Consider the following 25,563-nt stretch of genomic DNA (forward strand, 5'->3'; position numbering starts at 1 on the left):
TTTTGCAGGCTCTTTCTAGTTCATTTTGTTGTGATCTGAACTGAAAATATTTGCATTGAACGGTAGCATATAAATCACAGAATCATATAATGGTAGTTAGAAGGGACCCCAAGGGCCATCTAGTCCAACACCCTGCAATTCAGGAATCTCAACTTGATCATCTATGAAAGACGACCATCCTCTAAACCTCCAAGGAAGGAGAGTCCACCACCTGTCAAGGGAGTCTGTTCCAGTATCAAATAGCTGTTATTGTCAGAAAGTTCTTCCTGATGTTCAGTAGGAATCTCCTTTCTTGTAACTTGGATCGATTGGTTTGGGTCCTAGTCTCTGTAGCAGGACAAAAAAAGTTAATAAAAACAAGCAATGAAATCTTGGGCTCTGGGATATAAGTAACACTGCTGGAGCTGGACATCAGATTCTGGGAAGCAAGAATGAAATGGCAGGATGTCAAATAAGAGCAACTTTGTGAAAAGGCTTTGAAGTGCCAGATCAAGTTACATTATAGAAATAAAGGATGGCATGATAGCAGCCTGGGAGTACTCAAAAGGAATTAAAAATAAGCAATTGAAAGGATATGTAATAGCACTTTTTTTGGGTAGAATAATACAGACACCTGTAGCAAATATGGCTCTAAATTATAAGAGGGAAAGAGCCTTATAAGACAGCAATCCTATACCCACACAGGCTGCAATCCTAACTATGTATACATAGAAGTCCCATTTAATTCAATGGAGCTTACCCCCAGGTAACTGAGGTTAGGATTGCAGCCTTACCTGAGAGTATGTCCCACTGAATTTAATGGGATGTACTTTTGAATAGACTTCTTCTTCTTCTTCATTTAATTTCTATACTGCCCTATACCCGAATGTCTCAAGGTGGTTCACATAAAGGATCACATACATAAAATCAAAATACAAACAACAACCTAATAAAAAAAAACCCCCAAGAGCCAGCATTTTAAAAAGGGTATAGGATGTAGATAAGATAAGATAAGATAAGATAAGATAAATTTATTCTCATTGTCCGTATATACACAGTATACACAACAACGAAAATCAAACACCCAAAGACCGGGTTCACATTTGCACGTATCTCCAACACTCTCATCCTATTCAAACATAATCTATAAAACATAACATAATCCAGAATATAACATAACCTATTAAAGGGAAGATAAGATCAGGTCAGGCAAAGGCCTGGTTAAAAAGGAATGTTTTTGCCTGGCACCTAAAGGTGTATAATGAAGGTGCCAGACGAACTTCCCTGGGGAGAGCATTCCACAGATGGGGAGCCACTGCAGAGAAGGCCTGTTCTCGTGTTGGCACCCTCCTGACATCTTGAGGAGGCACACAAAGAAGGGCCTCAGAAGACGATCTCAGGGTCCAGGTGGGTTAATATGGGAAAAGGTGGTCCTTGAGGTATTGTGGTCCTGAACCATTTAAGGCTTTATAGGTCAAAACCAGTACTTTGAATTGGGCCCGGAAACTAACTGGTAGCCAGTGCAGTTGTACCAGGATTGGTGTAATATGATCAAACCCTCTTGCTCTGGTGAGCAACCTGAAAAAATGAACCTATGCTGCCAACTCTCATAGTAGACCAGTATAAAGTAAGCAGACCATAAGCAGCTTATGTGCTGCTTACTTTATACTGGTCTACACCGGTGAGCAACCTGGCTGCTGAATTCTGCACCAGTTGAAATTTCCGAACCGTCTTCAGAGGCAGCCCTACATATAACACATTGCAATAATCTAACCTTGAGGTTACCAAAGCATAGACAACAGTAGTTGGGCTATCCCTGTCCAGATAAGGGCGCAGCTGGGCCACCAACCCAAGCTGATGAAAGGCACTCTGGGCCACTGAGGCCACCTGAGTCTCAAGCGACAGCAAAGGATCCAAGAGTACTGCAATTATGGAATTGCTGCAATTATGGAATTGCAGTGATGTCCACCACCTTGGAAGGATTTAAGAGAGAATCGTACAAATTAGTAGAGACCATGACTAGTAGCCACGATGGCTAAGTTCTACCACCACTGTCGAACACATTACTATATGCCACTAAAGATCAGTTGCTGGGAATGGTATGCAGGTGGGCAGAGTGTTGTTGCCCTCAGGTCCTGCTTGAGGGCTTCAAACAGGCATCTGGTTGGCCACTGTGAGAATAGGACACCCAACCAGATGAGCCATTGGTTTGATCCAGCAGGGATCTTGGTTGGACCACACCTGGAATACTGTGTCCAGTTCTGGGCACCACAATTTAAGAAGGTTGTTGACAAGGTGGAATGTGTGCAGAGCAGGGCAACCAAGATGATGAAGGGTCTGGAAACCAAGCCTTACAAGGAGCACTTGAAGGAGCTGGGTATGTTTAGCCTGGAAAAGAGGAGACAGAGAAGAGATATGATAAAGGTAAAGGTACTCCTGACCGTTAGATCCAGTCACGGACGACTCTGGGGTTGCGTGTTCATCTCGCTCTATAGGCCAAGGGAGCCAGAGTTTGTCCGCCGACAGCTTCCGGGTCATGTGGCCAGCATGACTAAGTCACTTCTGGCGAACCAGGGCAGCGCACGGAAACACTGTTTACTTTCTCACAGGAGAAGTACTTATTTATCTACTTGCACTTGATGTGCTTTTGAACTGCTGGGTGGGCAGGAGCAGGGAGTGAACAATGGGAGCTCACCCCGTCGTGGGGATTCGAACTGCCGACCTTCCGATCGGCAAGCCGTAGGCTCAGTGGTTTAGACCACAGCTCCACCTGCGTCAGCCATCTTCAAACATCTCAAGGGCTCTCACATGGAAGAGGGAACAAGCTTGTTTTCTCCTGCTCCGGAGGGTAGGACTCAAACCAATGGCTTCAAGTTACAAGAAAGGAGATTCTGATTAAACATACAGTAAGAGTAAGAGCTGTTCAACAGTGAAACAAACTCCCTTGGGAGGTTGTGGACTCTTTCTTCCTTGGAGGTTTCTAAGCAGAGATTGGATGGCCAACTGTCATTGATGCTTTAGCTGAGATTCCTGCATTGCAAGGGGCTGAACTAGAAGAATTTTGGGTCCCTTCCAACACCACAATTCTATGATTCTCTTTCTGCTCTTATGCTTGCCAGTATTGGTCTGGTTCATTGTTGGTGCATGTATGTCACATCCCTTTCTCTACCTTCCCATGTTCCAGTTCTGAACCCCAGAATTTCCAGCAGGCTTATTTTAACTTTGCTCTTACCCACAAACTCACATTGGTAGGATATCAAAGAGAAGCCTTAAGGAAGATTAGAGAGATAATCCTTCCATGCTGGGAGTTGTATTTCTCCAATTAAATGTCCATTGCAAGCAATGAAGAGCCTGGCACAGCTGACAGGGAAGGAAGATATCACTGAAGCTCTGGCTCTTGAGTGCTTTTCTGGAGTCAGTTTAAATTATCAGTTAATAGATAGCTATTACACACACTTCTCTCCTTCAGTGAAAATGTATGATGTATATTATATCAGCATCAGTCGTTAATGAAGTTTCATTAACACAGACAGTGCCATATTAATTGGAGCTGCATATTTAATTTTTTCCCCTTTTCTTTTCCTGGGGAGAACCTATCAAGAACATAGCCTTAAAAAATGAAAGAAGAAAAGAAAAATCTGTCCCTTCCTTCCACATTTAAAATAAAATGAATACATTTTTTGTAGCACGTCAAGGAATTTCAGCAATTCAGCTCTAAACCTGTGCAAGGGATATTAAAGCTTTGCCATGGCATTTGATAAAAGCGGAGGTTTTGCATCAGGCCCATCTGCAATGACAGATGAAGGAGTTTCTCGATGTTAAAAATGACTGCCACCAGTTGTGCTTCTCGACACAGACGGCAGCCATACGGGGAGAATTTGAGTACAATAAAAGCGACAAATTGTGTGTGTGTGTGTGTGTGTGTGTGTGTGTGTGTGTAGGGGGAGGGAAAGAACTGGAGACATGATAATCTCATTAAATAAATATGTCTGTCCTTATTGGGGGTAGGGGAAAATAGATGTAATAATCAACACGGAAGGCGAGGCACATGCAGAATTTTTAAAAAGGCAGAATTGCCCCAGGGCTGAGACATCCACATATTTGCCACTCTCATTAGCTATGTGCCAGGGCCAAATGGCATGTGATGCTAAATCCCTAAGCGCAGGATTTTTCCTTCACAAATCACCAGTGGTGGTTCCTGATCCACCTGGAAGCCTCACATGGGAGGGGGTGTAAGCCATGCTGTAGCTAAAGGGGCACTAGCTGGGGGTTTTGCCCTGGGTGAAGCCTCCAGAAGCGCACCACTGAGGCTCACAACCTGTGTGTGTGTGTATGTGTGCATGCGCGCCAAACTGGCCCTCTGACCCAGGTGAAATAAAGCCTAGTTTCACCCCTGGTTTAAGGGTTTTTACTCATTGTAGGCTGCTCTGCCACCTCAATCCATGGGAGCTTTCCCTCTATGCCAGAGCTTTCCAAACTTTCCATGTTGGTGATACACTTTTTAGGCATGCATCATTTTGCAGCAGAGTTTTACTCGCAAACCGGAGGTTAAATCGACCCCTATCCAGCCCAGGGAGGAGCACAGGGAGCGTTCACTCGACACATCTACACACTGTAGCCGATGCACTAACGTGTCACGACACAGAGTTTGGAAAGCTCTGCTCTATGCCAATGATAGGTAAGGTCCACTGATCCAGATCAGGGCCTATCTATCTGACCTTCGAGATTCTCCCCCAAGCTACACACCTCCTTGATGGCTCTTTGCTTAGCTGGGTTGTGTCTCTGATCAGGCTTCTTCTTTGTCTGGCTACAGAATATAGAGGGATATGCAGGTGTGTAAAAAGTAGCATTTGCCGCTCTGCCCACTTTTGTCTCTGACTATTTTTTTGCCTCTGGCCCCACACAGCACTGCCATGTGGCCCCCAGAAAGTTGTCCAGCAGGGAATCATTTGGCAAATCTTTTTAAGAAGCCATCTAAGCCAGCGGGCATCACACTTTATGGCCAAAGAATTCCAGAAGTGTTGTTGTTTTTTAACTGCATGAGAAACAAAAAGATTAAGACTCTCCCGAGATAACTCAGAGAGTATATTTGCATGGCCATGTTTTCACACTTGATCATTACAATCATCACTCATCATCTAGGCATTGGGAGGTTTTCATTGTGTCAAGTCAGGGGGAAAACCATTCATTTGCCCCTCCTGAGTTTGTCAATGGGTATTCTGAATCCACCCCAAGGCAAGACAAAAATTAAACGGCTGGCTGAATCCTTTTTTTCCTCTCTTATCACAGGCTTATCATTCAACTGAACAGCATAGGCACGACATGCTTAAAGGGTAAAAATTACATGTTTCAAAGCAGGCATCAAGTTCCCAACCTTGTGTTTGCCTTTTAACGGTTATGCAGAGGCCAGGAGAGGTGATTTGTAGGAAAGAATCAGTGAACAGGAGTGCATGCTTAATCCTTCCCACAGCCAACACTTTTGCAATCGTACTTTGGATTTTTTAAAATAAAAAAACCTGTTCCCTCCCCAGTCAGGCTCTGAGATAAGAAGAATCCCAGCTATAGAAGCTGGAACAGATAAGGGATAATTTATAAGGCACCATATAACACCGGTCCTAAAGGATCTACACTGGCTCCCAGTACATTTCTGAGCGCAAATCAAAGGTACTGATATTTAAAGCCCTAAACAGTCTCAACCCTGTATATATGAAGGAGTGTCTCCACCTACAACGTTCAGCCCGGACAATGAAGTCCAGCTCCAAGGGCCTTCTGGAGGTTCTCTCACTGTGAGACGTGAAGCTACAGGGAATCAGGCAGAGGGCCTTCTTGGTAGTGGCGCCCACCCTGTGGAATGCCCTCCCATCAAACAGGTAAACAACTACAGTAGTACCTCGGTTTTCAAACGTAATCCGTTCCGGAAGACTGTTCGACTTCGAAACTTTTGACAACCGAGGCACAAAGGGCGGTCTGCAATTTGAATGGGGAAACTTAAAAAAACCTCAGTGGAAGCCATTCAACTTCCGATAAGCGTTCGAAAATGAAAGCAACTACTTCTGGGTTTTCGGCATTTGAAAATCGAATTGTTCAGCTTCCAAGAGGTTCGGAAACCGAGGTACCAGTGTATTTGACTTTTAGAAGACATCTGAAGGCAGCCTTGTACGGGGAAGTTTTTGATGGCTGATATTATATTGTGTTTTTAATACATTGTTAACAACAACAACAACAACAAATTGGAAGAGAGTTAAGCCTCCCCCTTGTAGACTACCAGTTCTCACTTCAGCCTGAGATCCTGCCCCCGCCTCAGCATTTACATCAATAAGCAGAAACGGGTTCGAGGCACATGAGTTTACTGCTACGACGTGCTATAATCCCACCTCCAAGAGAAGGGACTACAGAAATGCAAATATAAAAATCTTTTTTGGGGGGGCATACTTCACTTGCCCCCAACTCCTACATTGCTGAAAGAGGGACACTACTTTCATTGGCTCTTCAAACTAGTTCAGCTGGTACACGAGAGTCTTAAACACAGGGTTCTGGGTACAAGCCACACATTGGCCAAAGATTCCTGCATCTAGGGTGTTGGACTAGATGTTCTTTGTGGTCCCGTCCAGCTCTACAATTCTATGATTCTATGGCTATTCTATGAAGTGAGTCTAATATGGATCCAACATTGTCATGAAGTGAATTGCATGTTTTCTGCAGATGGAGATGTGAGTCTAAGGCAGGGGTCAGCAACCTTTTTCAGCCGTGGGCCGGTCCACCGTCCCTCAGACCATGTGGTGGGCCGGATTATATTTTTTTGGGGAAAGGAATGAATTCCTATGCCCCACAAATAACCCAGAGATGCATTTTAAATAAAAGGACACATTCTACTCATGTACAGTGGTACCTTGCGTTACAGATGCTTCAGGTTACAGATGCTTCAGGTTACAGACTCCACTAACCCAGAAATAGTACCTCGGGTTAAGAACTTTGCTTCAGGATGAGAACAGAAATCGTGTGGCAGCGGCGCAGCGACAGCGGGTTGCCCCATTAGCTAAAGTGGTACCTCAGGTTAAGAACAGTTTCAGGTTAAGAACGGACCTCCAGGACGAATATAGTTCTTAACCTGAGGTACCACTGTAAAAACACGCTGTCTGTGGGCTGGACTGAGAAGGCGATTGGGCCACATCCGGCCCCTGGGCCTTAGGTTGCCTACCCCAGTCTAAGGTAATGAAATGAAATCATACACAGTTCTATATGAGCAGCTCATTATAGCGCTTCACAAGTCAGTAAACAGACTACAGACTACCATTTCTCTCCTTAGCACTCTCGTGGCAGGGGAGCACACTTGACTACTTATTTGTAACTACTAGATCCTATGCTAAGAACTGAATCGCTTGATTAAATGTACCAGTGAGCACTGTCATTCAAGCCTGTCGCCAATAAGTAATAAAAGCAAAGTTGCTAACACACATACAGTCTGCACTGAGAGATGAAGGCTGACCTATTAAAAAGGAGTCCCTCTCTTTTTCCTCTCATAAATCAAAATTTGCAAGAGGCTAATGAATGCATTTCGAAGTCTGGCATGATACTTTGACTTCCTCCTCACAGCCTCCCTTACTTTGAACCAGCTCTTATAGATGAAAGAGATGCATTCAGGAAACATTATTTCCATTTCAGCATCCTCACTCCTTTCCTGTAGCATCCTGTGCTTTCCCTTTCTGATCTGCCTTGTCAATCAAGCAAAATGAGGTTCTGAATCTTTTACTTACCATTAGCAGCAAACACTTGCGCACCCTGGGAACTCCACCATTTACACATACATATATAGCTGCCAAATCTTTGCTGTCAATAAAATTGACGGGGCATCATTCTCTACCCCCGTAATAAACATAAATAGCTTAATGAAGCTCCATTGTGCTGTAATGCAGTACCTACCTCTTCTTTTTATCATTTAGGATTTTTTAAAAAAAATATCCCTAAAATATGGTGTGCACTAGCAAGCTGTCTTGACCACTTTGTTGAGAAACTGATGGACAGTAGGACAAAGCCATGTCTCCCCTTATCACCACTGACCAGCATAGGTCAATTTTGGTTTCTCTCAGTTCTTTTTCCTATTCTGAGTTCAGATCAAGATCAGGTCAGGTTCTACATTTCCACATCACATTGTAATAATAATAATAATAATAATAATAATAATAATAATAATAATAATAATAATAATAATCCTTATGCAACTCATCAGTGATATACATGTTTGTATGCAATTTTGCCTATAATATGCATTTCTGCAAAGCAGCTTTCCTGAATTTAATGCATGCTTAAATGTTATTTTTACCAATATATGCATTTTTATGTACACTTTCCCCGGCATTTGCCTTTTTGAATGCATTACTTTGGCACTGCAAAATTTGGAGCCATGCAAATTGTGAAGGTGGCAGTGTTTCAATTCTGGTATTGTTTTGGAAGGTGCAAATTAGGCCAGTTTTCCTTTAAATGTGGATGGAATAGAATCTCTCCATCATCCCTGCCATCGACACAAATGCTGCTTGCTCAAACCCCAATTTCGCTTCTTGAATGGGCAACCGACACGCTAGGTAGTATTGCTGCAGGGGATAGATTTGGATCGGGGTGGCAAATTGTTTACTCTCAGTTGTCTGTTTATGGTAAAATCTGTGAAAATTTCATAAACATTGGCAAACCTCAATGCTTTCTCTCTATTGCAGCATGGGGGTATTAACACTACCCATCTCCTGAAGTTTTGATGCGGACAGATTTGCAAATGATGGCCACAGAGTATCCTTCAGAACCTCATTTACTCTCTTGAGACCACATTTGGCAAGACTTAATACATGAGACACTCATTTGTTAGTTATGACATTTTCTTAAATTAGGTCTTTAGCTGAGATTTCCCTCCTTAAGGTTTTTAAACCCCGCTGTGTTTTCCAGAGCCTAAGCCTATTAAGCACCTTTCATTTGATACTAAATTGCAATATACTCCAAAATGAGGAGCTCAAACGTGCTTTTGAAGGTTGATGCAGTGTAGGGGGGACCAATATAATAATTGCTTTAAGTGGAGATGCTTCAGTATAATCTCTTTTTTAAAGAAATACATCCTTCAATTTGCCAAGGACAACCATATCTAGTGATAACTCACTATAGCAGCAGATAGAGAATAATGAAAAGCCACTTGTTACATCCATTGTAGGATTCAAAGCCTTATGCTATCCATGCTTAATTTGAAGTAAGTCCTGTTGGTTTCAATGATATTTAGTTCCAAACAATTATGGACTTGAGATAGGGATTGTAGCTTTAATTCCTGACTTTCATCTCTCGATTTCCCCATTTGTCCTCCCTGATTCTCAAAACTGTCATAAGCCCACCTCAGGAATTCTTGGAGGTAGAGTCCACAGACTCCCCAGAGGATCAGAAGATGACTGAGATACCCCCATAGCTTGAAAACCCAGGGCTTAGCACAGGCTTCCTCAACCTCGGCCCTCCAGACATCTTTGGCCTACAACTCCCATGATCCCTAGCTAGCAGGTCCAGTGGTCAGGGATGATGGGAATTGTAGTATCAAAACATCTGGAGGGCCGAGATTGAGGAAGCCTGGCTTAGCAGAAGTCAAACACTTCAGAAAGGCACCATCCCTTTAATTGGTCAGATACAGCATTCAGGGGGTGTGGCCTCTAGTTAACTAATACCTAGTCCAAGCTATAAAGATTCAGGACAAATATGACATATGTATGTCCTGTCTCAGCTGCAGGATTATGAACTGTGGCCTTCCTCTCTGGTTCCATATCCAATGGAAGCTATGAACAATTTCCAAATGTCAAATTGGCTCTAAAAAGAAGCCTAGCTAGTTCTGTTTTCTACCCTCAAGCTAATTCAATGTGAACAAGGGACTAGCTTAGAACAGTTCTAGACAAATATCTGCACCCTGACTGCAATGTTCATTTGGATTGTACTGAACTAGATTAATGTACCTTTTGATACAGAATAGACTGCTAGGTAGTTGCATGGTAGTTAGTGATAGAACCTTGCACTTCTTGGAGAAATTTGCCTTACACATTTCAAAATGTAATTTCAAGTTTCAATATATGAATGTTTCTTGCTGCTTTACATTTGGTGCTCATTATAAGATATTTTCGAGAGAAAACAACTGTGGAAGTGTATGTTGGAAAGAGTTAAATCATATAATCTTCTGGTGAAAAGCCCAGCTAGGATCTAGAACAGTGAAAGTTATCTCCAGGCTAAAAATATCTCTACTAGCAGTGCTGTTTTTCTAGAAAAATAGGTGCCAGAACTCAGCATGAACTCCTCCCTTGTTCTCTTAGAATGGCAATGGCGCTCACCTGAGGGGTTCTGGAACTAAGTTCCAGAAAGTTCCAGTTGAAGAAAACTCCTGTCTACCAGGAAGAAATAAGAAAGACACTCAGTGGATTCAGACAATCAATTCAATCTAACTGTTGAGCTTTAGCTATCAAAAAAGTGTAGGAATAAAGTGAAACTGACTTCTCTGAAAGGGCTCACCTGGTAAAGGAAGCCACAGTCATCATTCATAAACTAGCATTTTGTTAGTTGTCTAAGCCAGCTTCCCCGAACCACAGCCAACATTTATAAACTAGAATGTTGTTAGTTGTCTAAGCCAGCTTTCCCCCTTCCCACCCTCCAGATGTTTGGGAACAGAACTCCCATAATCCTTGACCAGTGGCCATACTGTCTGGTGCTGATGAGAGGTGTAGTCTGGAGCATCTGGAGGACACCAGATTGAAGAAAACTGGTCTAAGAGGTACATATCTGTGGAGTCTACACATGCAAGGTTGGAGAGCAGGAAGCTGTTTGAATCGTGCTGATGCTTTCTAGTGCATTGAAACTGTCTGCCTATAAATCTATATTGCAAACCCTAGCACCAAGACCTCTATTTACATCTCCACAGTAGAAATATCATTTTAGTCCAATCCCTAGTGACTTCACAAATTATTTTGTAGGAACACTTCAACTAGTCTCCTTTTTAGCTTCTTATACAACATCCTGAAATAGTTGTTTCTCCACACATATATAGGAAATCCTGTACAGATCAAAAGTGTACAGAATATTCTTTTTGCCTCATTTTATCCTGTTGGATGAGCTCCAGAGTGTCAAATAGCTCATGCTGCAGCCTGCCCTATATGCCCTTGAGAGACTTCGTCTCAACTTGGCTTTAGGAATTTAACATCTTGGCTTGAAACAAACCATTTCTCAGAGTGGCACACAGCTTAAGAATCCAATCCCTTTATTTCTTTTTGATTATGGTATTAAATCAGGATTCAGTGAAAATGAAGAAGAAAACATCCAGAAATGCAGCATTTAATGAAACTGGTTTCCATAACGGCTCTCAACAGATTATAAAATATTCTCTTCCAGCATCCTAGTAAAACATGACTTTTGTAGATTAAAGCTGTGATCCTATTCTCACTAACCCGTGGGAGTTAGCACCAAGTGAAATCAATGGGACTTACTTCTGATAGCACTGTGGTAGCACTAGGGAGATATATCTTGATCTTAAACTGATTAAATATCTCTCCATCTCCATCTGAAACTGATTAAAGAGTAACAGCAGGGTTAGGCTCAAAGGACATGTGATGCTCAGGGAACTGCTTGTTTAAACTCAGGTCTGCGCAAATCACATACAATTTTTAGAACATATGGTATGCATGGACTGTCAAGAGTTCAGCCTACACTTGAGTAGGACCCTGGCAGAGACACATGCCCGACTGGCATGTTCTCTCCCTCCTGGTCTTTCATTTGGGAGCTTCAAAAGCTTTCTTCAGCCCAAACATCACAGCGGCCGATGCCAACCAACACCGGCACACTTGGGGATCTGCAGTCTGTACAGTTCTCATGACAGACCTCAGTAACTCAGCATTTTGGCTAATCTACTTTATTTACATATAAACACACACAGAGCACTGCAACATGGCTCCCTCTCTCTCTAGCATCAGACAGCAAAGAGAAAAAGGACAATAGTCCCACTTCACGGAGCACAGTAACACAAATACCCTGTCTTTGTCACTTCCCACTCTGTGGAGTCAAAACATATACCCTCATGTGATAGACAACAATCTCATGACTGCAGTCATGGAGCAGGAATTCTAACATGGACATCCTCCCTGCTCTTACAGCTAAATTCCTCATAGCTGCTCCCAACCAGCAGTGAAGGCTGCTCTATTAGGGCTAGTGGGTTACTCCCCATCAACCTCTGGCCTGACCTCAACCAGTCCGCACCTATCTGTCTTCTCCTTTGCAAATGGTCCAGAAGTTTATAAACTGGTCAGCTTCCTCTTCCTTTATCTCAGTGTTGTCCCTTGTAGAACTCAGCAGGGAGGAAGATGGCAGCAAAACTAACATTAGTTGCCTGTGCCTGTAATCCACTCTGGCTCCATCTACTGTAGGACTCCATACTTTCTGAACCACCAATCCCAATAGGCACCAGACATCACTGCCCACAGGTGTTCTTCCACATGGGTTCACTTCAATTTTGGAGCCCAGTTGTAGGGAACATTGAGAGAGGCTATGCAGAGGTGAGGCAGATGGAGTTGGAGGTATCCCCTTTATTCACATACTCCTTTGCTCTCAAAAACAGTAGCATACCCTCCCCCCACTTACAATATGGGGGCAGGCCTGAGTTTAAATAGTTTCAGCCTAAAAAGCACTTTTAGTTTGTACACCAGCTGTATATGGCTAAATCCCCACAGATTTTAGTAAAGTTATTTCAGTCATTCTTCACAATAAACTAATATCCATTATGCTTTAGGGCCATTCTGCAGTTATAATAATATTTCCATGCATAGGCCATAATTCTAGGAGACTGCTTCTCTCAGCACCAACAGAGACGCTTCTGTGATGACCTACTGCCAGCATGAAAAGACATTTTTATTCAAACAAGGCTTAGGTTCAAAGGACATGTAGGAAGTCTAGGGGCTAGGCCATTGTTCTCCCTTTTTACTATTCATGATCTGTAAACCAGACAGGATAGCCATAAAACAACAACAGAGAAACCTTTCTAATAGGAAACTGTCCCCTGCAAAGCAGGACACATGGCCAGACTAGATGGGAGTTAAAAAATTACAAGTCTATTGGTTTCATGTTGGCTATTAACAATAGGGGCAGGAAAGTTTGCTCTGCAAAAAATACATTTGAGCTGCAGGGATCTGTCATTTCTGCCAGGAATGATATATTAATGTTCAGGGAGACAGAGAATGAGACAGTGGGAGATGCACTACTCACCTGGCTTTCCTGATCCTCTTAAAAAGAGGTCCTGCTCTAGAATATCATTCAACCCTTGAGTCCATCTGTTTATCCTTCAAGAAGCATACCTGGCAGGATTATTTCTCAGGAGTGCTTCTATTTTTGGCAAGTAGACTAACAGTGCAATCCTAGACATTTCTTTTCAAAAGTAAGCCCTATTAAGTTTAATGGGGCTTACTCCCAGGAAAGTGGGTGTAGGATTTCAACAGATTCCATGCCCTCCAACATTTCTCTGATGAAAATAGGGATGTTCTAAGGAAAAGTATACAAGGCTGTATATTGTCTCCTGCTTATTTAACTTATATGCAGAATTCATCATGCGAAAGGCTGGACTTGATGAATCCCAAACCGGAATTAAGATTGCTGGAAGAAATATCAACAACCTCAGATATGCAGATGACACGACCTGGATGGCAGAAAGTGAGGAAGAATTAAAGAACCTTTTAATGAGGGTGAAAGAGGAGAGCACAAAATATGGTCTGAAGCTCAACATCAAAAAAACTAAGATCATGGCCACTGGTCCGATCACCTCTTGGCAAACAGAAGGGAAAGAAATGGAAGGACAGATCCTGAAGCTGAGGCTCCAATACTTTGGCCACCTCATGAGAAGAGAAGACTCCCTGAAAAAGACCCTGATGCTGGGAAAGACTGAGGGCACAAGGAGAAGGGGACGACAGAGGATGAGGTGGTTGGACAGTGTTCTTGAAGCTACTAACATGAGTTTAACCAAACTGCAGGAGGCAATGGAAGACAGGAGTGTCTGGTGTGCTCTGGTCCATGGGGTCACGAAGAGGTGGACATGAATAAATGACTAAACAACAACAACAAAGGAAAAGTGGGACATTCTGGGATCAAATCAGAAACCGGGACAGCTCCTGTAAATCCAGGACTGTCCCTGGAAAATAGGGACACTTGGGGGGGTCTGAGATGGTACACACAGAGACTTGAAATAATTTACTGCATGGACCTGAGCATGCCAGAGGAACAGATCCTCCTGCTTATAGAAGGATGAAAGAGTTTGACCTGTGTTGGTAACAGTGCTATAGTTGTCATGGGGGGTGTATTAAAAAAAGCAATCAACTAATGCTCTGAAAACAAGCTACTTTTACTTTCTTTGACAATTTTATCTTGAAGAAATGCAGGAGCTGGCCTCTAAAGCTTTCTGGTGCTTCTGCTTCTTCTAAGCCCTCTTTCCACCCATCCGCTCTGCCCTTGTGCTATTTTTTAAGCATCCCCAGGGCGCCAGGAAGCTGGGATGTGGCTTTTTTTAAAAAAGAAAAGTATAACACCTCTTAGGATAATTTAAGGAAATATCTATGCAGTAAATTCACCTTTGAGCCTTTCCCACATTATTCATGCAAATGTCTGATTGGTTGAAGTATTTGCAATATGAATGACCATCATGCCGGAGGAAGTGTCGCCATTTGCATTACAAACCCAGGGAAGCAAGACCCTCTTGAAGTCTCATGTGTAAAAATGCCCAAAGAGACCCTTTATTAAAGAAATAGTTTCAAGGCCTCCACCAACCTGGTATAAAAACTGAATTTGAAACAGCTTTTGAATGGCAATTACAGAGACATGAGCTGTTTACTAGCAGACAGCGAGGTACAGAGTATCTATATATGCATACACTATATATTTAGAGATGTGTAGGTCACTTCCATGCTAACATGCAAAAGAGATTTCCTTTTGTGGATTAGCAATAACCAGTGGCGTAGCATGGGGGTGCAGGGGGGGCGGCTGCACCGGGTGCAACATCTGGGGGGGCGCGCTCACACTCGCAGCTATCTGCCCCCTGCTAAAATCCACAGGTTAGGGGGCGCAAATTACTTGCCTTGCCCCGGGTGCTGACAACCCACGCTATGCCACTGGCAATAACACATCCGATTCCCTGACGAATCAGTGTGCGGCAGAACCATTTTCCAGATTCTGGATTTTACTAGTTTACAAAAGACTTGAATATGCATTGCTTCATTCCCAGACATGGGACTACAACCTTTCTTGGTCGATTTGCCTGGCCCAGCTGAAACTAGTAGTGACCCTGTGTTAATCTGACTCAAAAATATTTCACACTTTTCAATTTGTTTCTCTGCATCTATGTTGTGAAGACCAGGGCTCATGTCTTCTAAGTTGCCCCACAAATTATTCACACAGCGTCAGTTCTGCATTGTGTAAATTCTCTGCACATAAAACAAATTGAGACAGTCTTAACACTTCACAGAGACAAAGAACATATGCAGGGTGAAATGGTATTGAGGAAGACGTCAATGTATTCATAAACCTAGATAATGTGTATTTGAAGTTTAAAGCTTCCCTTTGAAATTTCCTTGTACAGAGATATAACCAGATGAATATAGTTACAAAATACAAGCACTTGCATCATCACGAGAGGAAAAAAAATATTGTGTGCCTCTCCCTCTCCCTCCTCATTTTGTTTGCATGTTGCTTTTGAGCAAATGTTCATCAAGCAATTTATATTAAATCGCTCAGACATAATGCTTTACAAACAGCTGATGAAAATTATAATGAGTATTCCTAATTAGTCAATCATCAAGCTATAATCACTTCAGGATAAATTAGGCTGTGGGAATTAGAGAAATTCAATGCACTGAGTTTGGCAACCCCCCCTCCTTTTCTTTTTAACATTGGCTGTACATAGAGGAGACATGAAAAAATATTTCACAGGCACACTTTGAGCTCAACTCTGACTTGTATCTGATAAGTAAACATGAATTGTCCAGTTCCCAGGAAGAACGTTGTACCTCTAGCCTCAATCTGTTGGTTACAAAAGGTATATCTAGGGCTTTCCTAGGATTAGTATCATTCGTCTTCATCTTTTTGAACAAACTCGCAGAGTATTTTTCATCAGCATCATATACGATCGGCACACATTCATAAATCAAAGCCTTACACAAGTTCAGCCAATTTGATTCCTGGAGCCTGAAAAAGTTGTATTGACCTGTTATTTGGGTGCTGAATCATTCATAGGATCACAATCAGCCTGGTTTCTCACTAAGTGCTGGTTTTAAAAGTCAATGTGGTCGTATAGGAAGCTACATAGTTATAAGTTGCAGACCAGCTTAGGCTCACCTAACATCTTTTAGTTTATTATACATGTATTACTACTTTTTACTATGTTTTAAAAATAACTATACAGTGGTACCTTGGGTTACATACGGTTCAGGTTACATACGCTTCAGGTTACAGACTCCGCTAACCCAGAAATAATGCTTCAGGTTAAGAACTTTGCTTCAGGATGAGAACAGAAATAGTGCTCCGGCGGCACGGCAGCAGCAGGAGGCCTCATTAGCTAAAGTGGTGCTTCAGGTTAAGAACAGTTTCAGGTTAAGTACGGAACTCCGGAACGAATTAAGTACTTAACCCGAGGTACCACTGTATCCTGCTTTTCTTCCAAAGAGATCAGCATAGGATGCATGGCTGATTTCTCTTACATTTTAATTTTTGAGGTTGGCAGAAATATGATGACTTTTCTAATGTCATCCAGTGAGCATCATTATCGTGTGAAGAGTTACTTCACAAGTTGTTAAATTTTCTAGATGTTTTAAGTATATAGCTAAAATGTAAAGAGTAATTATACAGGGAGTTACATTCACCAGGGTAAAAATAGTAATAATGAGGGACACACACACACACAACACACACACACACACTCCAACGTGTTTCAGATGACTAAGAAACAGAGGAGGCAGCACATCTGAATACTGAGCCAATATTCTCCGAAGAAGGACCAGTAGGGTTCAAAATGTGTTGGATTAATACATATCTCTTGTATATATCCCATTGTTTTTTGCTTCTGCTTTGAGTTCTTTTGGGGGGTTATTATTCCCCCCTTTTTCCCTGCATCGCATTCATCAGGGGGCCTGATTGCAGTTCCCTACTGAATGTACACAAGAAGGAAATTCTGGGTTTGGATGAATGTGCAAAATTCACCCCTTAGAATGAACGCAAGGACAGGCTGTTAGTAGGACCATTGCATAACCATGCCATGCTAGTTGGGACCACAGAAGCAAAAATGTTTTCATAGAATCATAGAATTGTAGAATTGGAAGGGACCACAAGTCCAACCTTCTGCAATGCAGGTAGCATAGGATACGATACGATATCTTTATTGTCATTGTCCCTTGCGGAACAATGAAATTGAAAAACTACATAAAACTACATTAAAAACTACATAAAACTACATAAAAACTACATAAAACTACATAAAAACTACATAAAACTACATAAAACATTCAAAAACCCCTAAAAACTCTAAAACCCCATTTTAAAATACACTATACTACAGAGACCCCTTATGCTGTGTTTAGAACCAGAATTGCATTAACGTAGAAACTGTTTTTCAGGCGGCTAGTCCTGGCCTTTATTACCCTATACCTTCTTCCAGAAGGCAGAAGCTGAAAGAGATCATTTCCGGGGTGCGTACTATCATGTGCTATCTCTGCCGCTTTCTTATGCAGTGGGGTAGTGTGGGTTGTCAGCACCCAGGGCAAGGCAAGTAATTTGCGCCCCCTAACCCATGGATTTGCGCCCCCTAACCCGTGGATTTGCGCCCCCTAACCCTAACCCCCAGATGTTGTGCCCGGTGCGGCCAGCCCCCCCTGCACCCCCCATGCTACACCACTGTTCTTATGGCACCTGGCAGCATAGATTTGATCTAAGGTGGGAAGAGTGCACCCGATAATTCTCTCTGCAGCCTTTACAACCCTGGACAGCATTGTATTTTCCCTGACCGTGCAGCTCCCAAACCACACGCACAGACCATAAGTTAGTACGCCCTCCACAGTGCAATGGTAGAATGCCATCAACAGGTCCTTTGAGAGATTGTTTTTCTGGAGGATTCTCAGAAAATATAACCTCTGCTGTGCTCTCTTCACCAGGTCTTTGCTGTTCTCTCCCCAGGTTAGGTCATCTCTCAACTCCATTCCCAGAAAACAAACATTTTGCCCAATGTGGGTCTTGAACCCACAACCCTGAAGTTTATGAGTCTCATGCTCTACCATGTGCACCTATGAGAGCACTAGTATCTCCTTTATGCCATCTGCTGTACTTAGTGAGTGGCATACTATTATTTAAAAATAGGAATAATGTTAAGTAGATTTTTATGCAATTAAATTGTTACAATAAAATAAAAATAGTGGGTACCTAGAAGTTTTAACATTCTTCCCAAATGCTGCATGTTTGCCTATGTAATTAGACTGAACATTGTGATATTGGCCAGCTAATATAAAAGGCATTAAAAATGCATAGCTTGAAACACATGGAAGCCTTCATAACACTGGGGACCTTAAAATTAATTTAAAAAAGAAAGAACTAGTAATGTTCAAATGTAGTATAAATGTGAATTCTCTAAAGTCGCTTCTTCATGTTTTGCTACTCAAAGCTGTTTAAGAGAAAAATAGAGACTTATTTATTTGGAATCACCTTGATTCGACTGCCTGTTTACACATAATATATGACAATTTCAGTTTCTTATTTCACAGGCATGGGTCTCTTAAAATCTTGTGTTAGGGGTTTCTTCCCCCTCTAAAAGTAATTATGATTTATAATGTATTTGGTTCCTTAAGTTTCAATGAGGTCAGCATTGCAGATTAGCCTCAACTGGCTTTTGTCTCACATATGCATCAGGCATCTTCCATTCTGCCATAAAGTGGAGGAAATTTCAAGGGATGATGAATTCGGAATTTTAATAGACTGCCATTAATCTTTTGTAATTCTTTCTTCCTCCGTCCTAACTGTGGATCCAGCATATCTACATTCTAGCCTAATTATAAGGCTCACTGTAGCAGTGTAATTTGTCATGCAAAACAGCTGTTTCCAGATCCTCCACTGTCGAAGAATTGAAGCCGGGATAGATCTGAACCCTGAGAAAACTGACATGTCATAAATTATTACGAAAAGGGCATTTTCCCTCCTGTAGGCTTGGAAGAAATGAAGGCAGAAAAGACCCTTTCCAACCCCCTGCCCCACCTCATCCGCCCTTTATGAATAACCCAAGCCTCTGCTTGTCTAAATCTGCAATCCACTTGCCTAGTCTCTCTGCCTTAGAAGCACATCAAACATACACCCATGTCCATAAGCTCATATGATCATGGTACATTTTTATTTTGCCATAGTTTCTAGGCGACGTTTCTTCATTTTGGAGATGTGATGTGTGGAAGTGACTTGAAATTTGAAATATGGCTAGGGGAAGATTGCCATACATCATTTATGCCTTTAAAGATTCAGAGCTACACATTCATTTAATGGTAAGGGTGTCGTTCGCACAAGAACACCATTGAGCCTCCATTGGCACAATGGGTCCATGCGTCTGGCTGTTAACCAGAAGACTAGTGGTTTGAGCAGGGGGTTAGACGAGACAATCCCTGGGGTCTCTTCCAACTCTACAATCCTGATCCTATGCAGTGCTTTTTTAAAAAAAAAATAAAAAAATGCTTAGTTGTACTATCATTTTCCTACTCATTGAAATACTGCCCCTCAATGAGGCCAAACTTGGTTTCACAAAATGTTTAGGGGTATGCATAACCCTGCGCCCCCCCCCCCAGAAAAAAGCACTGGTCCTATGTACTGATGGGTGGGGCACTGATGGTGGCTGTATGATCTGCTGCTGATGTGCATGTTGGCCATGCCTCCTATTGTGTATTTGGCCAGTTTGGAGGACCTTTATGCACCATTGGAAGACACACTCCCATCGATGGTGTGGACAGTGCTGGAGCATGATTTCTCTCTCTCTCTTTCTCCCTCTCCCCCCCCCCGTCTTTGTGTGCATCTCCCCTCACGCATTCCTTGAACAAGTTCAAAGGGTGATCTGACACCTCCCATAACATGGTATTATAGATTTGGGAGGGCAATTAAGAAACAATACAATGAAGACCATTGGCAATGCAAGTGAATTGTTCTTCTCCCCTGCCCTGAAGTGTGAACAGAGGGTGTCTCTGTCCACCCATGGGTGTGAGGTAATTGGAAGTGAGTCCTGAGCAAGGGTGGCTGGGAAGGAAAAGGAGGGAGAGGGGAAAGGATTGGGATCCATGTTGGGCAGGCTGGCTGAAGGCTGGCTGCACTGCTGTGGGGGACAAGCTCCTCTTGAAATGACCATGCTGGAGATCATGGAGTCTGGAGCACAGTGCAGACTGAAGGTGTAAATAGGTGAATAAACCATATTATTTCTTAGTTATAAACAGCCTCCGCCGTATCTCAGTTCTCCAAAGGACCACAGACCCTGGGTGAGTGCCTGGAACTTCACAGATTCTTGCTGCAGCTTGGCAGGGGGTGGCACCTAACTTTTGCAACAATATTCAGGTGCTGGTTGTTACTCCAAACTGCAACTCTCACCCATCTCAAGAAATGCTGAATGTGCCTGCTGACCTTTATAATGCTTTGTGTAGGCTCTACTAGGTTAAGCAGATATATTTGAGTTTAGTTTAAAGGTAGATCTGGGACCTGCAGCAAACATCCAACCAACCAGTCATGCCTTTTCCCAAGAAACTCTATTTCATTCTCCATCACAGTGGTTTTCAGTTTAACTCCCTGCCCACCCACAACAGACACACAGTATTTCTGCAGCCAATGAACATGCTCAGTCCTCATGCTTGGGTTGTTTACCTTCTTAAGATATCTGCCCCTCTTGTTTCACAGTAGACAAGAAAAATGGACGATGAAGTTTTGGAAACAGACCCATGGGCCTCAGTGTCTCTGGATCACTGCTTTCACATGTTACTGCTTCTACCCTTGCAGAATTGGATATTTGTTTTATCAGTTGAGCAAAGTTTCCTCCAAGCTTCAGAAACATCTTTCAGTTTTTGCTATGTGGTATGCAGTTACACCATTTGTAGTTTTAGTTTTTGGTCCATATGAAGGCCAATGTGCTTGCTATCTATCTATCTATCTATCTATCTATCTATCTATCTATCTATCTATCTATCTATCCATCTATTTCTTGAATGCTCACCTTCCAGAGAATTATGTTTGTGTGATGGGGAGGGGAGGGGAACTGAATTGCTTTCATCTTGCCTTTCATTTCCACCCCACCTAGATTCATCCCACCTTTCATTTTACCTCTCAGGCGACAGCACAAAATATGGGACAATGGTCTACTTTACCCTTTCTTGAACAGCAACAAAAAAGTTATAAAATATTCTTAAGGAAGAATGATGGGGAGAGAGATTTCATTTATCACAGCACAAGCTATCTGATAGCTATACCCACTGAGAATATTTTGCTCCCTTTTCTCACACCAATATAAAGAAAGCCAAAGACTGCCTGTGTGTGTGGAGAGGACTGGCAGGTTGAATCACATACAGTGGTACCTCGGGTTAAGAACTTAATTCGTTCTGGAGGGCCATTCTTAACCTGAAACTGTTCTTAACTTGAGGTACCACTTTAGCTAATGAGGCCTCCTGCGGCTGCCGCATGATTTCTGTTCTCATCCTGAAGCAAAGTTCTTAACCCAAGGTACTATTTCTACGTTAGTGGAGTCTGTAACCTGAAGCGTCTGTAACTTGAAGCGTCTGTAACCCGAGGTACCACTGTATGAATATTTCCGCATTGTATCAAGACTATTATTATAGCTCAGCACAATCTGCACTGATTGGCAATAGTTCCCCAGGGTTTCAGATAGGAGTCCTTCCTAGACTCATCTGGGATGGTGGGCACTGAACCTGGGATCTTCTGTTTGTAAAGCAGATGCTCTACCACACTCCTTCCTATAGCACCACATACCTTTGCCTTTCCATTGAGTTTACTATTGCTACAGATGCCATATTTGGTTCTAAAGCTCCAGTACAATGTTTGATTTGCCATATGGTTTTATGGGCTTGCACGACACATCTGAGTGGGAATCAGCCCTTGCTAGAAAAAGGGGCTCAATGGTGGCCTCTTGTCTGTGGGATCCATAGATCTTGAGGAACATAGGAATCAGTCTTATCCCAAGAGTGGGCCAAAAATTCATCTTTGGCCCATGTCACTTTTTCATGTGCTGACCTACATGTCTATCATGTTTCTACATTGTTCATCGGATATTTTTTTTTGGTTTGTTTTTACAGCAATCTGCTCAAATTCACATTTGCATACATATTTTAATATACATTTTCTCTCAACATACATTTCTAAATTAGTCTCTTAAATAAGCAAATAATTTTTAAGATGTTGATTTTTTGAGCTCAGAATTGCATTTGAACATTGTGGCAAATGTGAAAGTGAGTGGATGACTATTATTATTATTATTATTATTATTATTATTATTATTATTATTATTATTATTATCATCATCATTATTATACTGCTCTATATCCTGAGGTCTCAGGGTGGTTCACAGAAGAAAATCAAAATATAAAACCACAAAATACATAATCAAAATAAAAACAACAACCCAATAACCACCCTACTAAATTCTGATTGTACATTAGTTTCAGAGATGCAGATCAGATCACTTGCTGTCAGAATGGCAAACGTTATTTTTTTGCAAGCGTCCCTATCTGAGTCAGACTGAGTATCATCTAAGCCAATCGGTGGAAGCTCCCCAAGGTTTCAGATACAAGTGTTTTCCAGCCCTGTCTAGAGATATGAGGAATTAAAGCTGGGCTCTTTTGTATGCAATGCATGAACTCTGCCCAAGGAAAAATGGTCCTACCTTAAGTTGACCCTGAAACAAAGAGACTTTTAGAACAGGTGATCCTGCCCCCCCCCTTTTTTTGCTTCTGGCTGAGAATGTTCCAACCATCTTTATTTTCACAGAAATTCACATCTTCCTTCATGGTATTGTACGTATTGACACTTCTTCATGAATGCATGTGTTTTACGCAAAACTGATCTAAGTAACTGTTGCTCGTCACACACATGTTATACTAACACAGTGCTTGTACATACTACAGGCAACCCCCCTATTTTCAAGGTGCTTACGTTCTGAGGCACTGCACACGTCAGTGAAATCACGTATATTTGAAACACCATTGAAAAAGCTTACAAACACCCTCCCCTGTCCCATTCCACCCCTCTTTGTGACATTTTCTGGCTCACTTCCGGGTTCGGCGCAATGTGAATGTGCACATTTGTGCACATAGGGAAGGCGGGTAAAATAGCCACACACAACATACATGCAACAAAGAACTGAGAGCAGAGTCAGACAAATACTTCTCTATTGCACAGAGAAGAACAGACCTGTAAATAATTAACTGTGAATGTGGCGATCACACAGGTTCCCCGGACGTTTAACGGTCTATTGATCCCTGTGCCACCACTGTGCTCACTTCCCCGCTGCCACCAACCAGTTACTCTCTGGTAAAACACTGAGTCCAGTCAGTTGTTAAAAGTGAACCAAAAAAACAAGTTTATTTTACAACATTAACAAGTTTATGGTTTCTCAGATAATATTCCTGTCAGTATCTTAACTTTAGTTTCTTTACTGGCCTATACCTTCCTAATACCTTCTGACTGATTATCTCAACTGTTTGACTGGCTCCTCTTAACAAATTCTCTCACTCTCTCACACCAGACTAGCCGAACCCACAGACTTGTCTTCTCTGTCTCTTCTAACTCCAGACTGTCTTCTCCACAACTCTAACTCCTCCCAAAAACCTCTGTGCTTCAACCTTATACACAATTAACTCTTCCCCCTGAGTTCCCACTGGTTAGTCATTTTACAATTAGTTAACCCTTTCCCTATGAACCCAGTATGATGTCACACACATATGAGGGCAAACGCCATATACCTCCCCCCTTAAGAAGATTGACTCAGGAGGGATAACTTAACCAGTTATTCTCCTGATCAATCAGCATTACATATCTAATGCAAATAAACATTTACTAACCTGTTATTATACCCTTCACATCCCCTGTAACATTGGTACATTGGCCCCAGATGTACGGCTTCAGTTTCTGTAATGCCCACACAATGGCAAGGCATTCCTTCTTGATGGTCGAAAGATGTCTTTCTCTCGGAAGTAATTTCTTGCTTATGAAGGTACCTTTATTTCTTGTAGATTGCACAGTTGCTCCCCTCTCCCTTCCCAGCATGTTATATCGGCTTTGTCTGGATCTTCACGTATTGTATACAATGTCCAGCCTTCTGGTCTAATATGAGGCTTTAACACGTTCACATGGACCACCTTACGCCCTTCTTCCCCTTGTTGGATTACGTAATTCACATCACTCATTTTGGACACAATTTTGTACGGTCCCTCCCATGCTAGTTGCATTTTATTTCCTTTGGTTGGCCTCAACAGCAACACTTCACTATCGGGTTCAAAAGTTCTTAGTCTGGCCTTTTTGTCATACCAGGTTTTCTGCTTTGTTTGGGCCGCTTTTAAATTTCCCCCTGCTATCGCTAAGGATCTTTTCAATGTATTTTGCAGATTGTATACGTAGTCTATCACTGACTCTGGATCTCTGTCTTGATACTCATCCCAAGTCATACGGAGCAAGTCTAACGGTCCTTTTACTTTTCGTCCTAGTAACAGCTCAAAAGGACTAAACCCTGTACTTTCTTGGGGTATATCACGATACACATAAAGAAGAGGTTGTAATTTGCAATCTCAGTCATTGGGGTTCTCTGCTGCATAGGCTTCGATCATGCGGATCAAAGTCCCATTAAACCTTTCAACCAAACTGTTTGTTTCGGGATGGTATGGTGTTGAAGTTATGTGCTTGATGCCACACACTTCCCACAACCTTTTCATTAGTCATGAGGTAAAAGAGGTTCCCAAATCAGTGACAATCTCACTAGCAAAACCTAACCGACTCATATAATTAACTAAAGCATCCGCCACGTTCTCCGTCACTATATTTCGCAACAGGATGGCTTTGGGGTACCTGGTCGCAAAATCCAAAATTGTGAGGATATATTTGTGTCCTCGTTTAGTGGCTCTAGACAATGGTCCTATCAGATCAAGACCCAATCTCTGGAATGGTGTAGAGATTACAGGCCAAGAACACAGCTTGGCCTTTGTCTTCTCCTGGCATGTGTGGGCCCAAAGGTGGCACCTGGAACCCCCTGACTACACCAACTCTCAGGGCTGGCTTTCATTTCAAAAGCAGTGAGCATGCTGCTGGAACTTACTCTATTGGGTTCGATGTGTTGCAACACCTATGGGAGTTGTTTTCTTTCCCATTTCTTGAGTAGGTACATTAGCTTCAAAGAGATTAACTCAATTTAATGAAACAATGGGAAAGGACAGATATAAAGTAAAATTACTATCATCGCCCTTCTTCCAAAGGCATGCCAAATGTTTTCTTGAATCAGAGAACTGCCTCCTCCTTATTCAACCAGCAAGATTTTCACTGGTCTCACAATAATGCAAA

At 42.2% G+C, this 25,563-nt stretch overlaps 1 long non-coding RNA gene across 4 annotated transcripts in view; it reads right to left on the bottom strand.

The window, feature by feature from the left end:
- LOC309372463 overlaps nt 1-25,563 on the bottom strand; it is a 143,849-nt gene that overhangs the window by 86,260 nt on the left and 32,026 nt on the right. The gene's annotated exons all lie outside the window — the stretch shown is intronic.

The sequence above is a fragment of the Podarcis melisellensis genome (genome assembly GCF_964234715.1).
Source record: "Podarcis melisellensis genome assembly, chromosome: 6".
In the NCBI taxonomy this organism is placed as follows: domain Eukaryota; kingdom Metazoa; phylum Chordata; class Lepidosauria; order Squamata; family Lacertidae; genus Podarcis; species Podarcis melisellensis.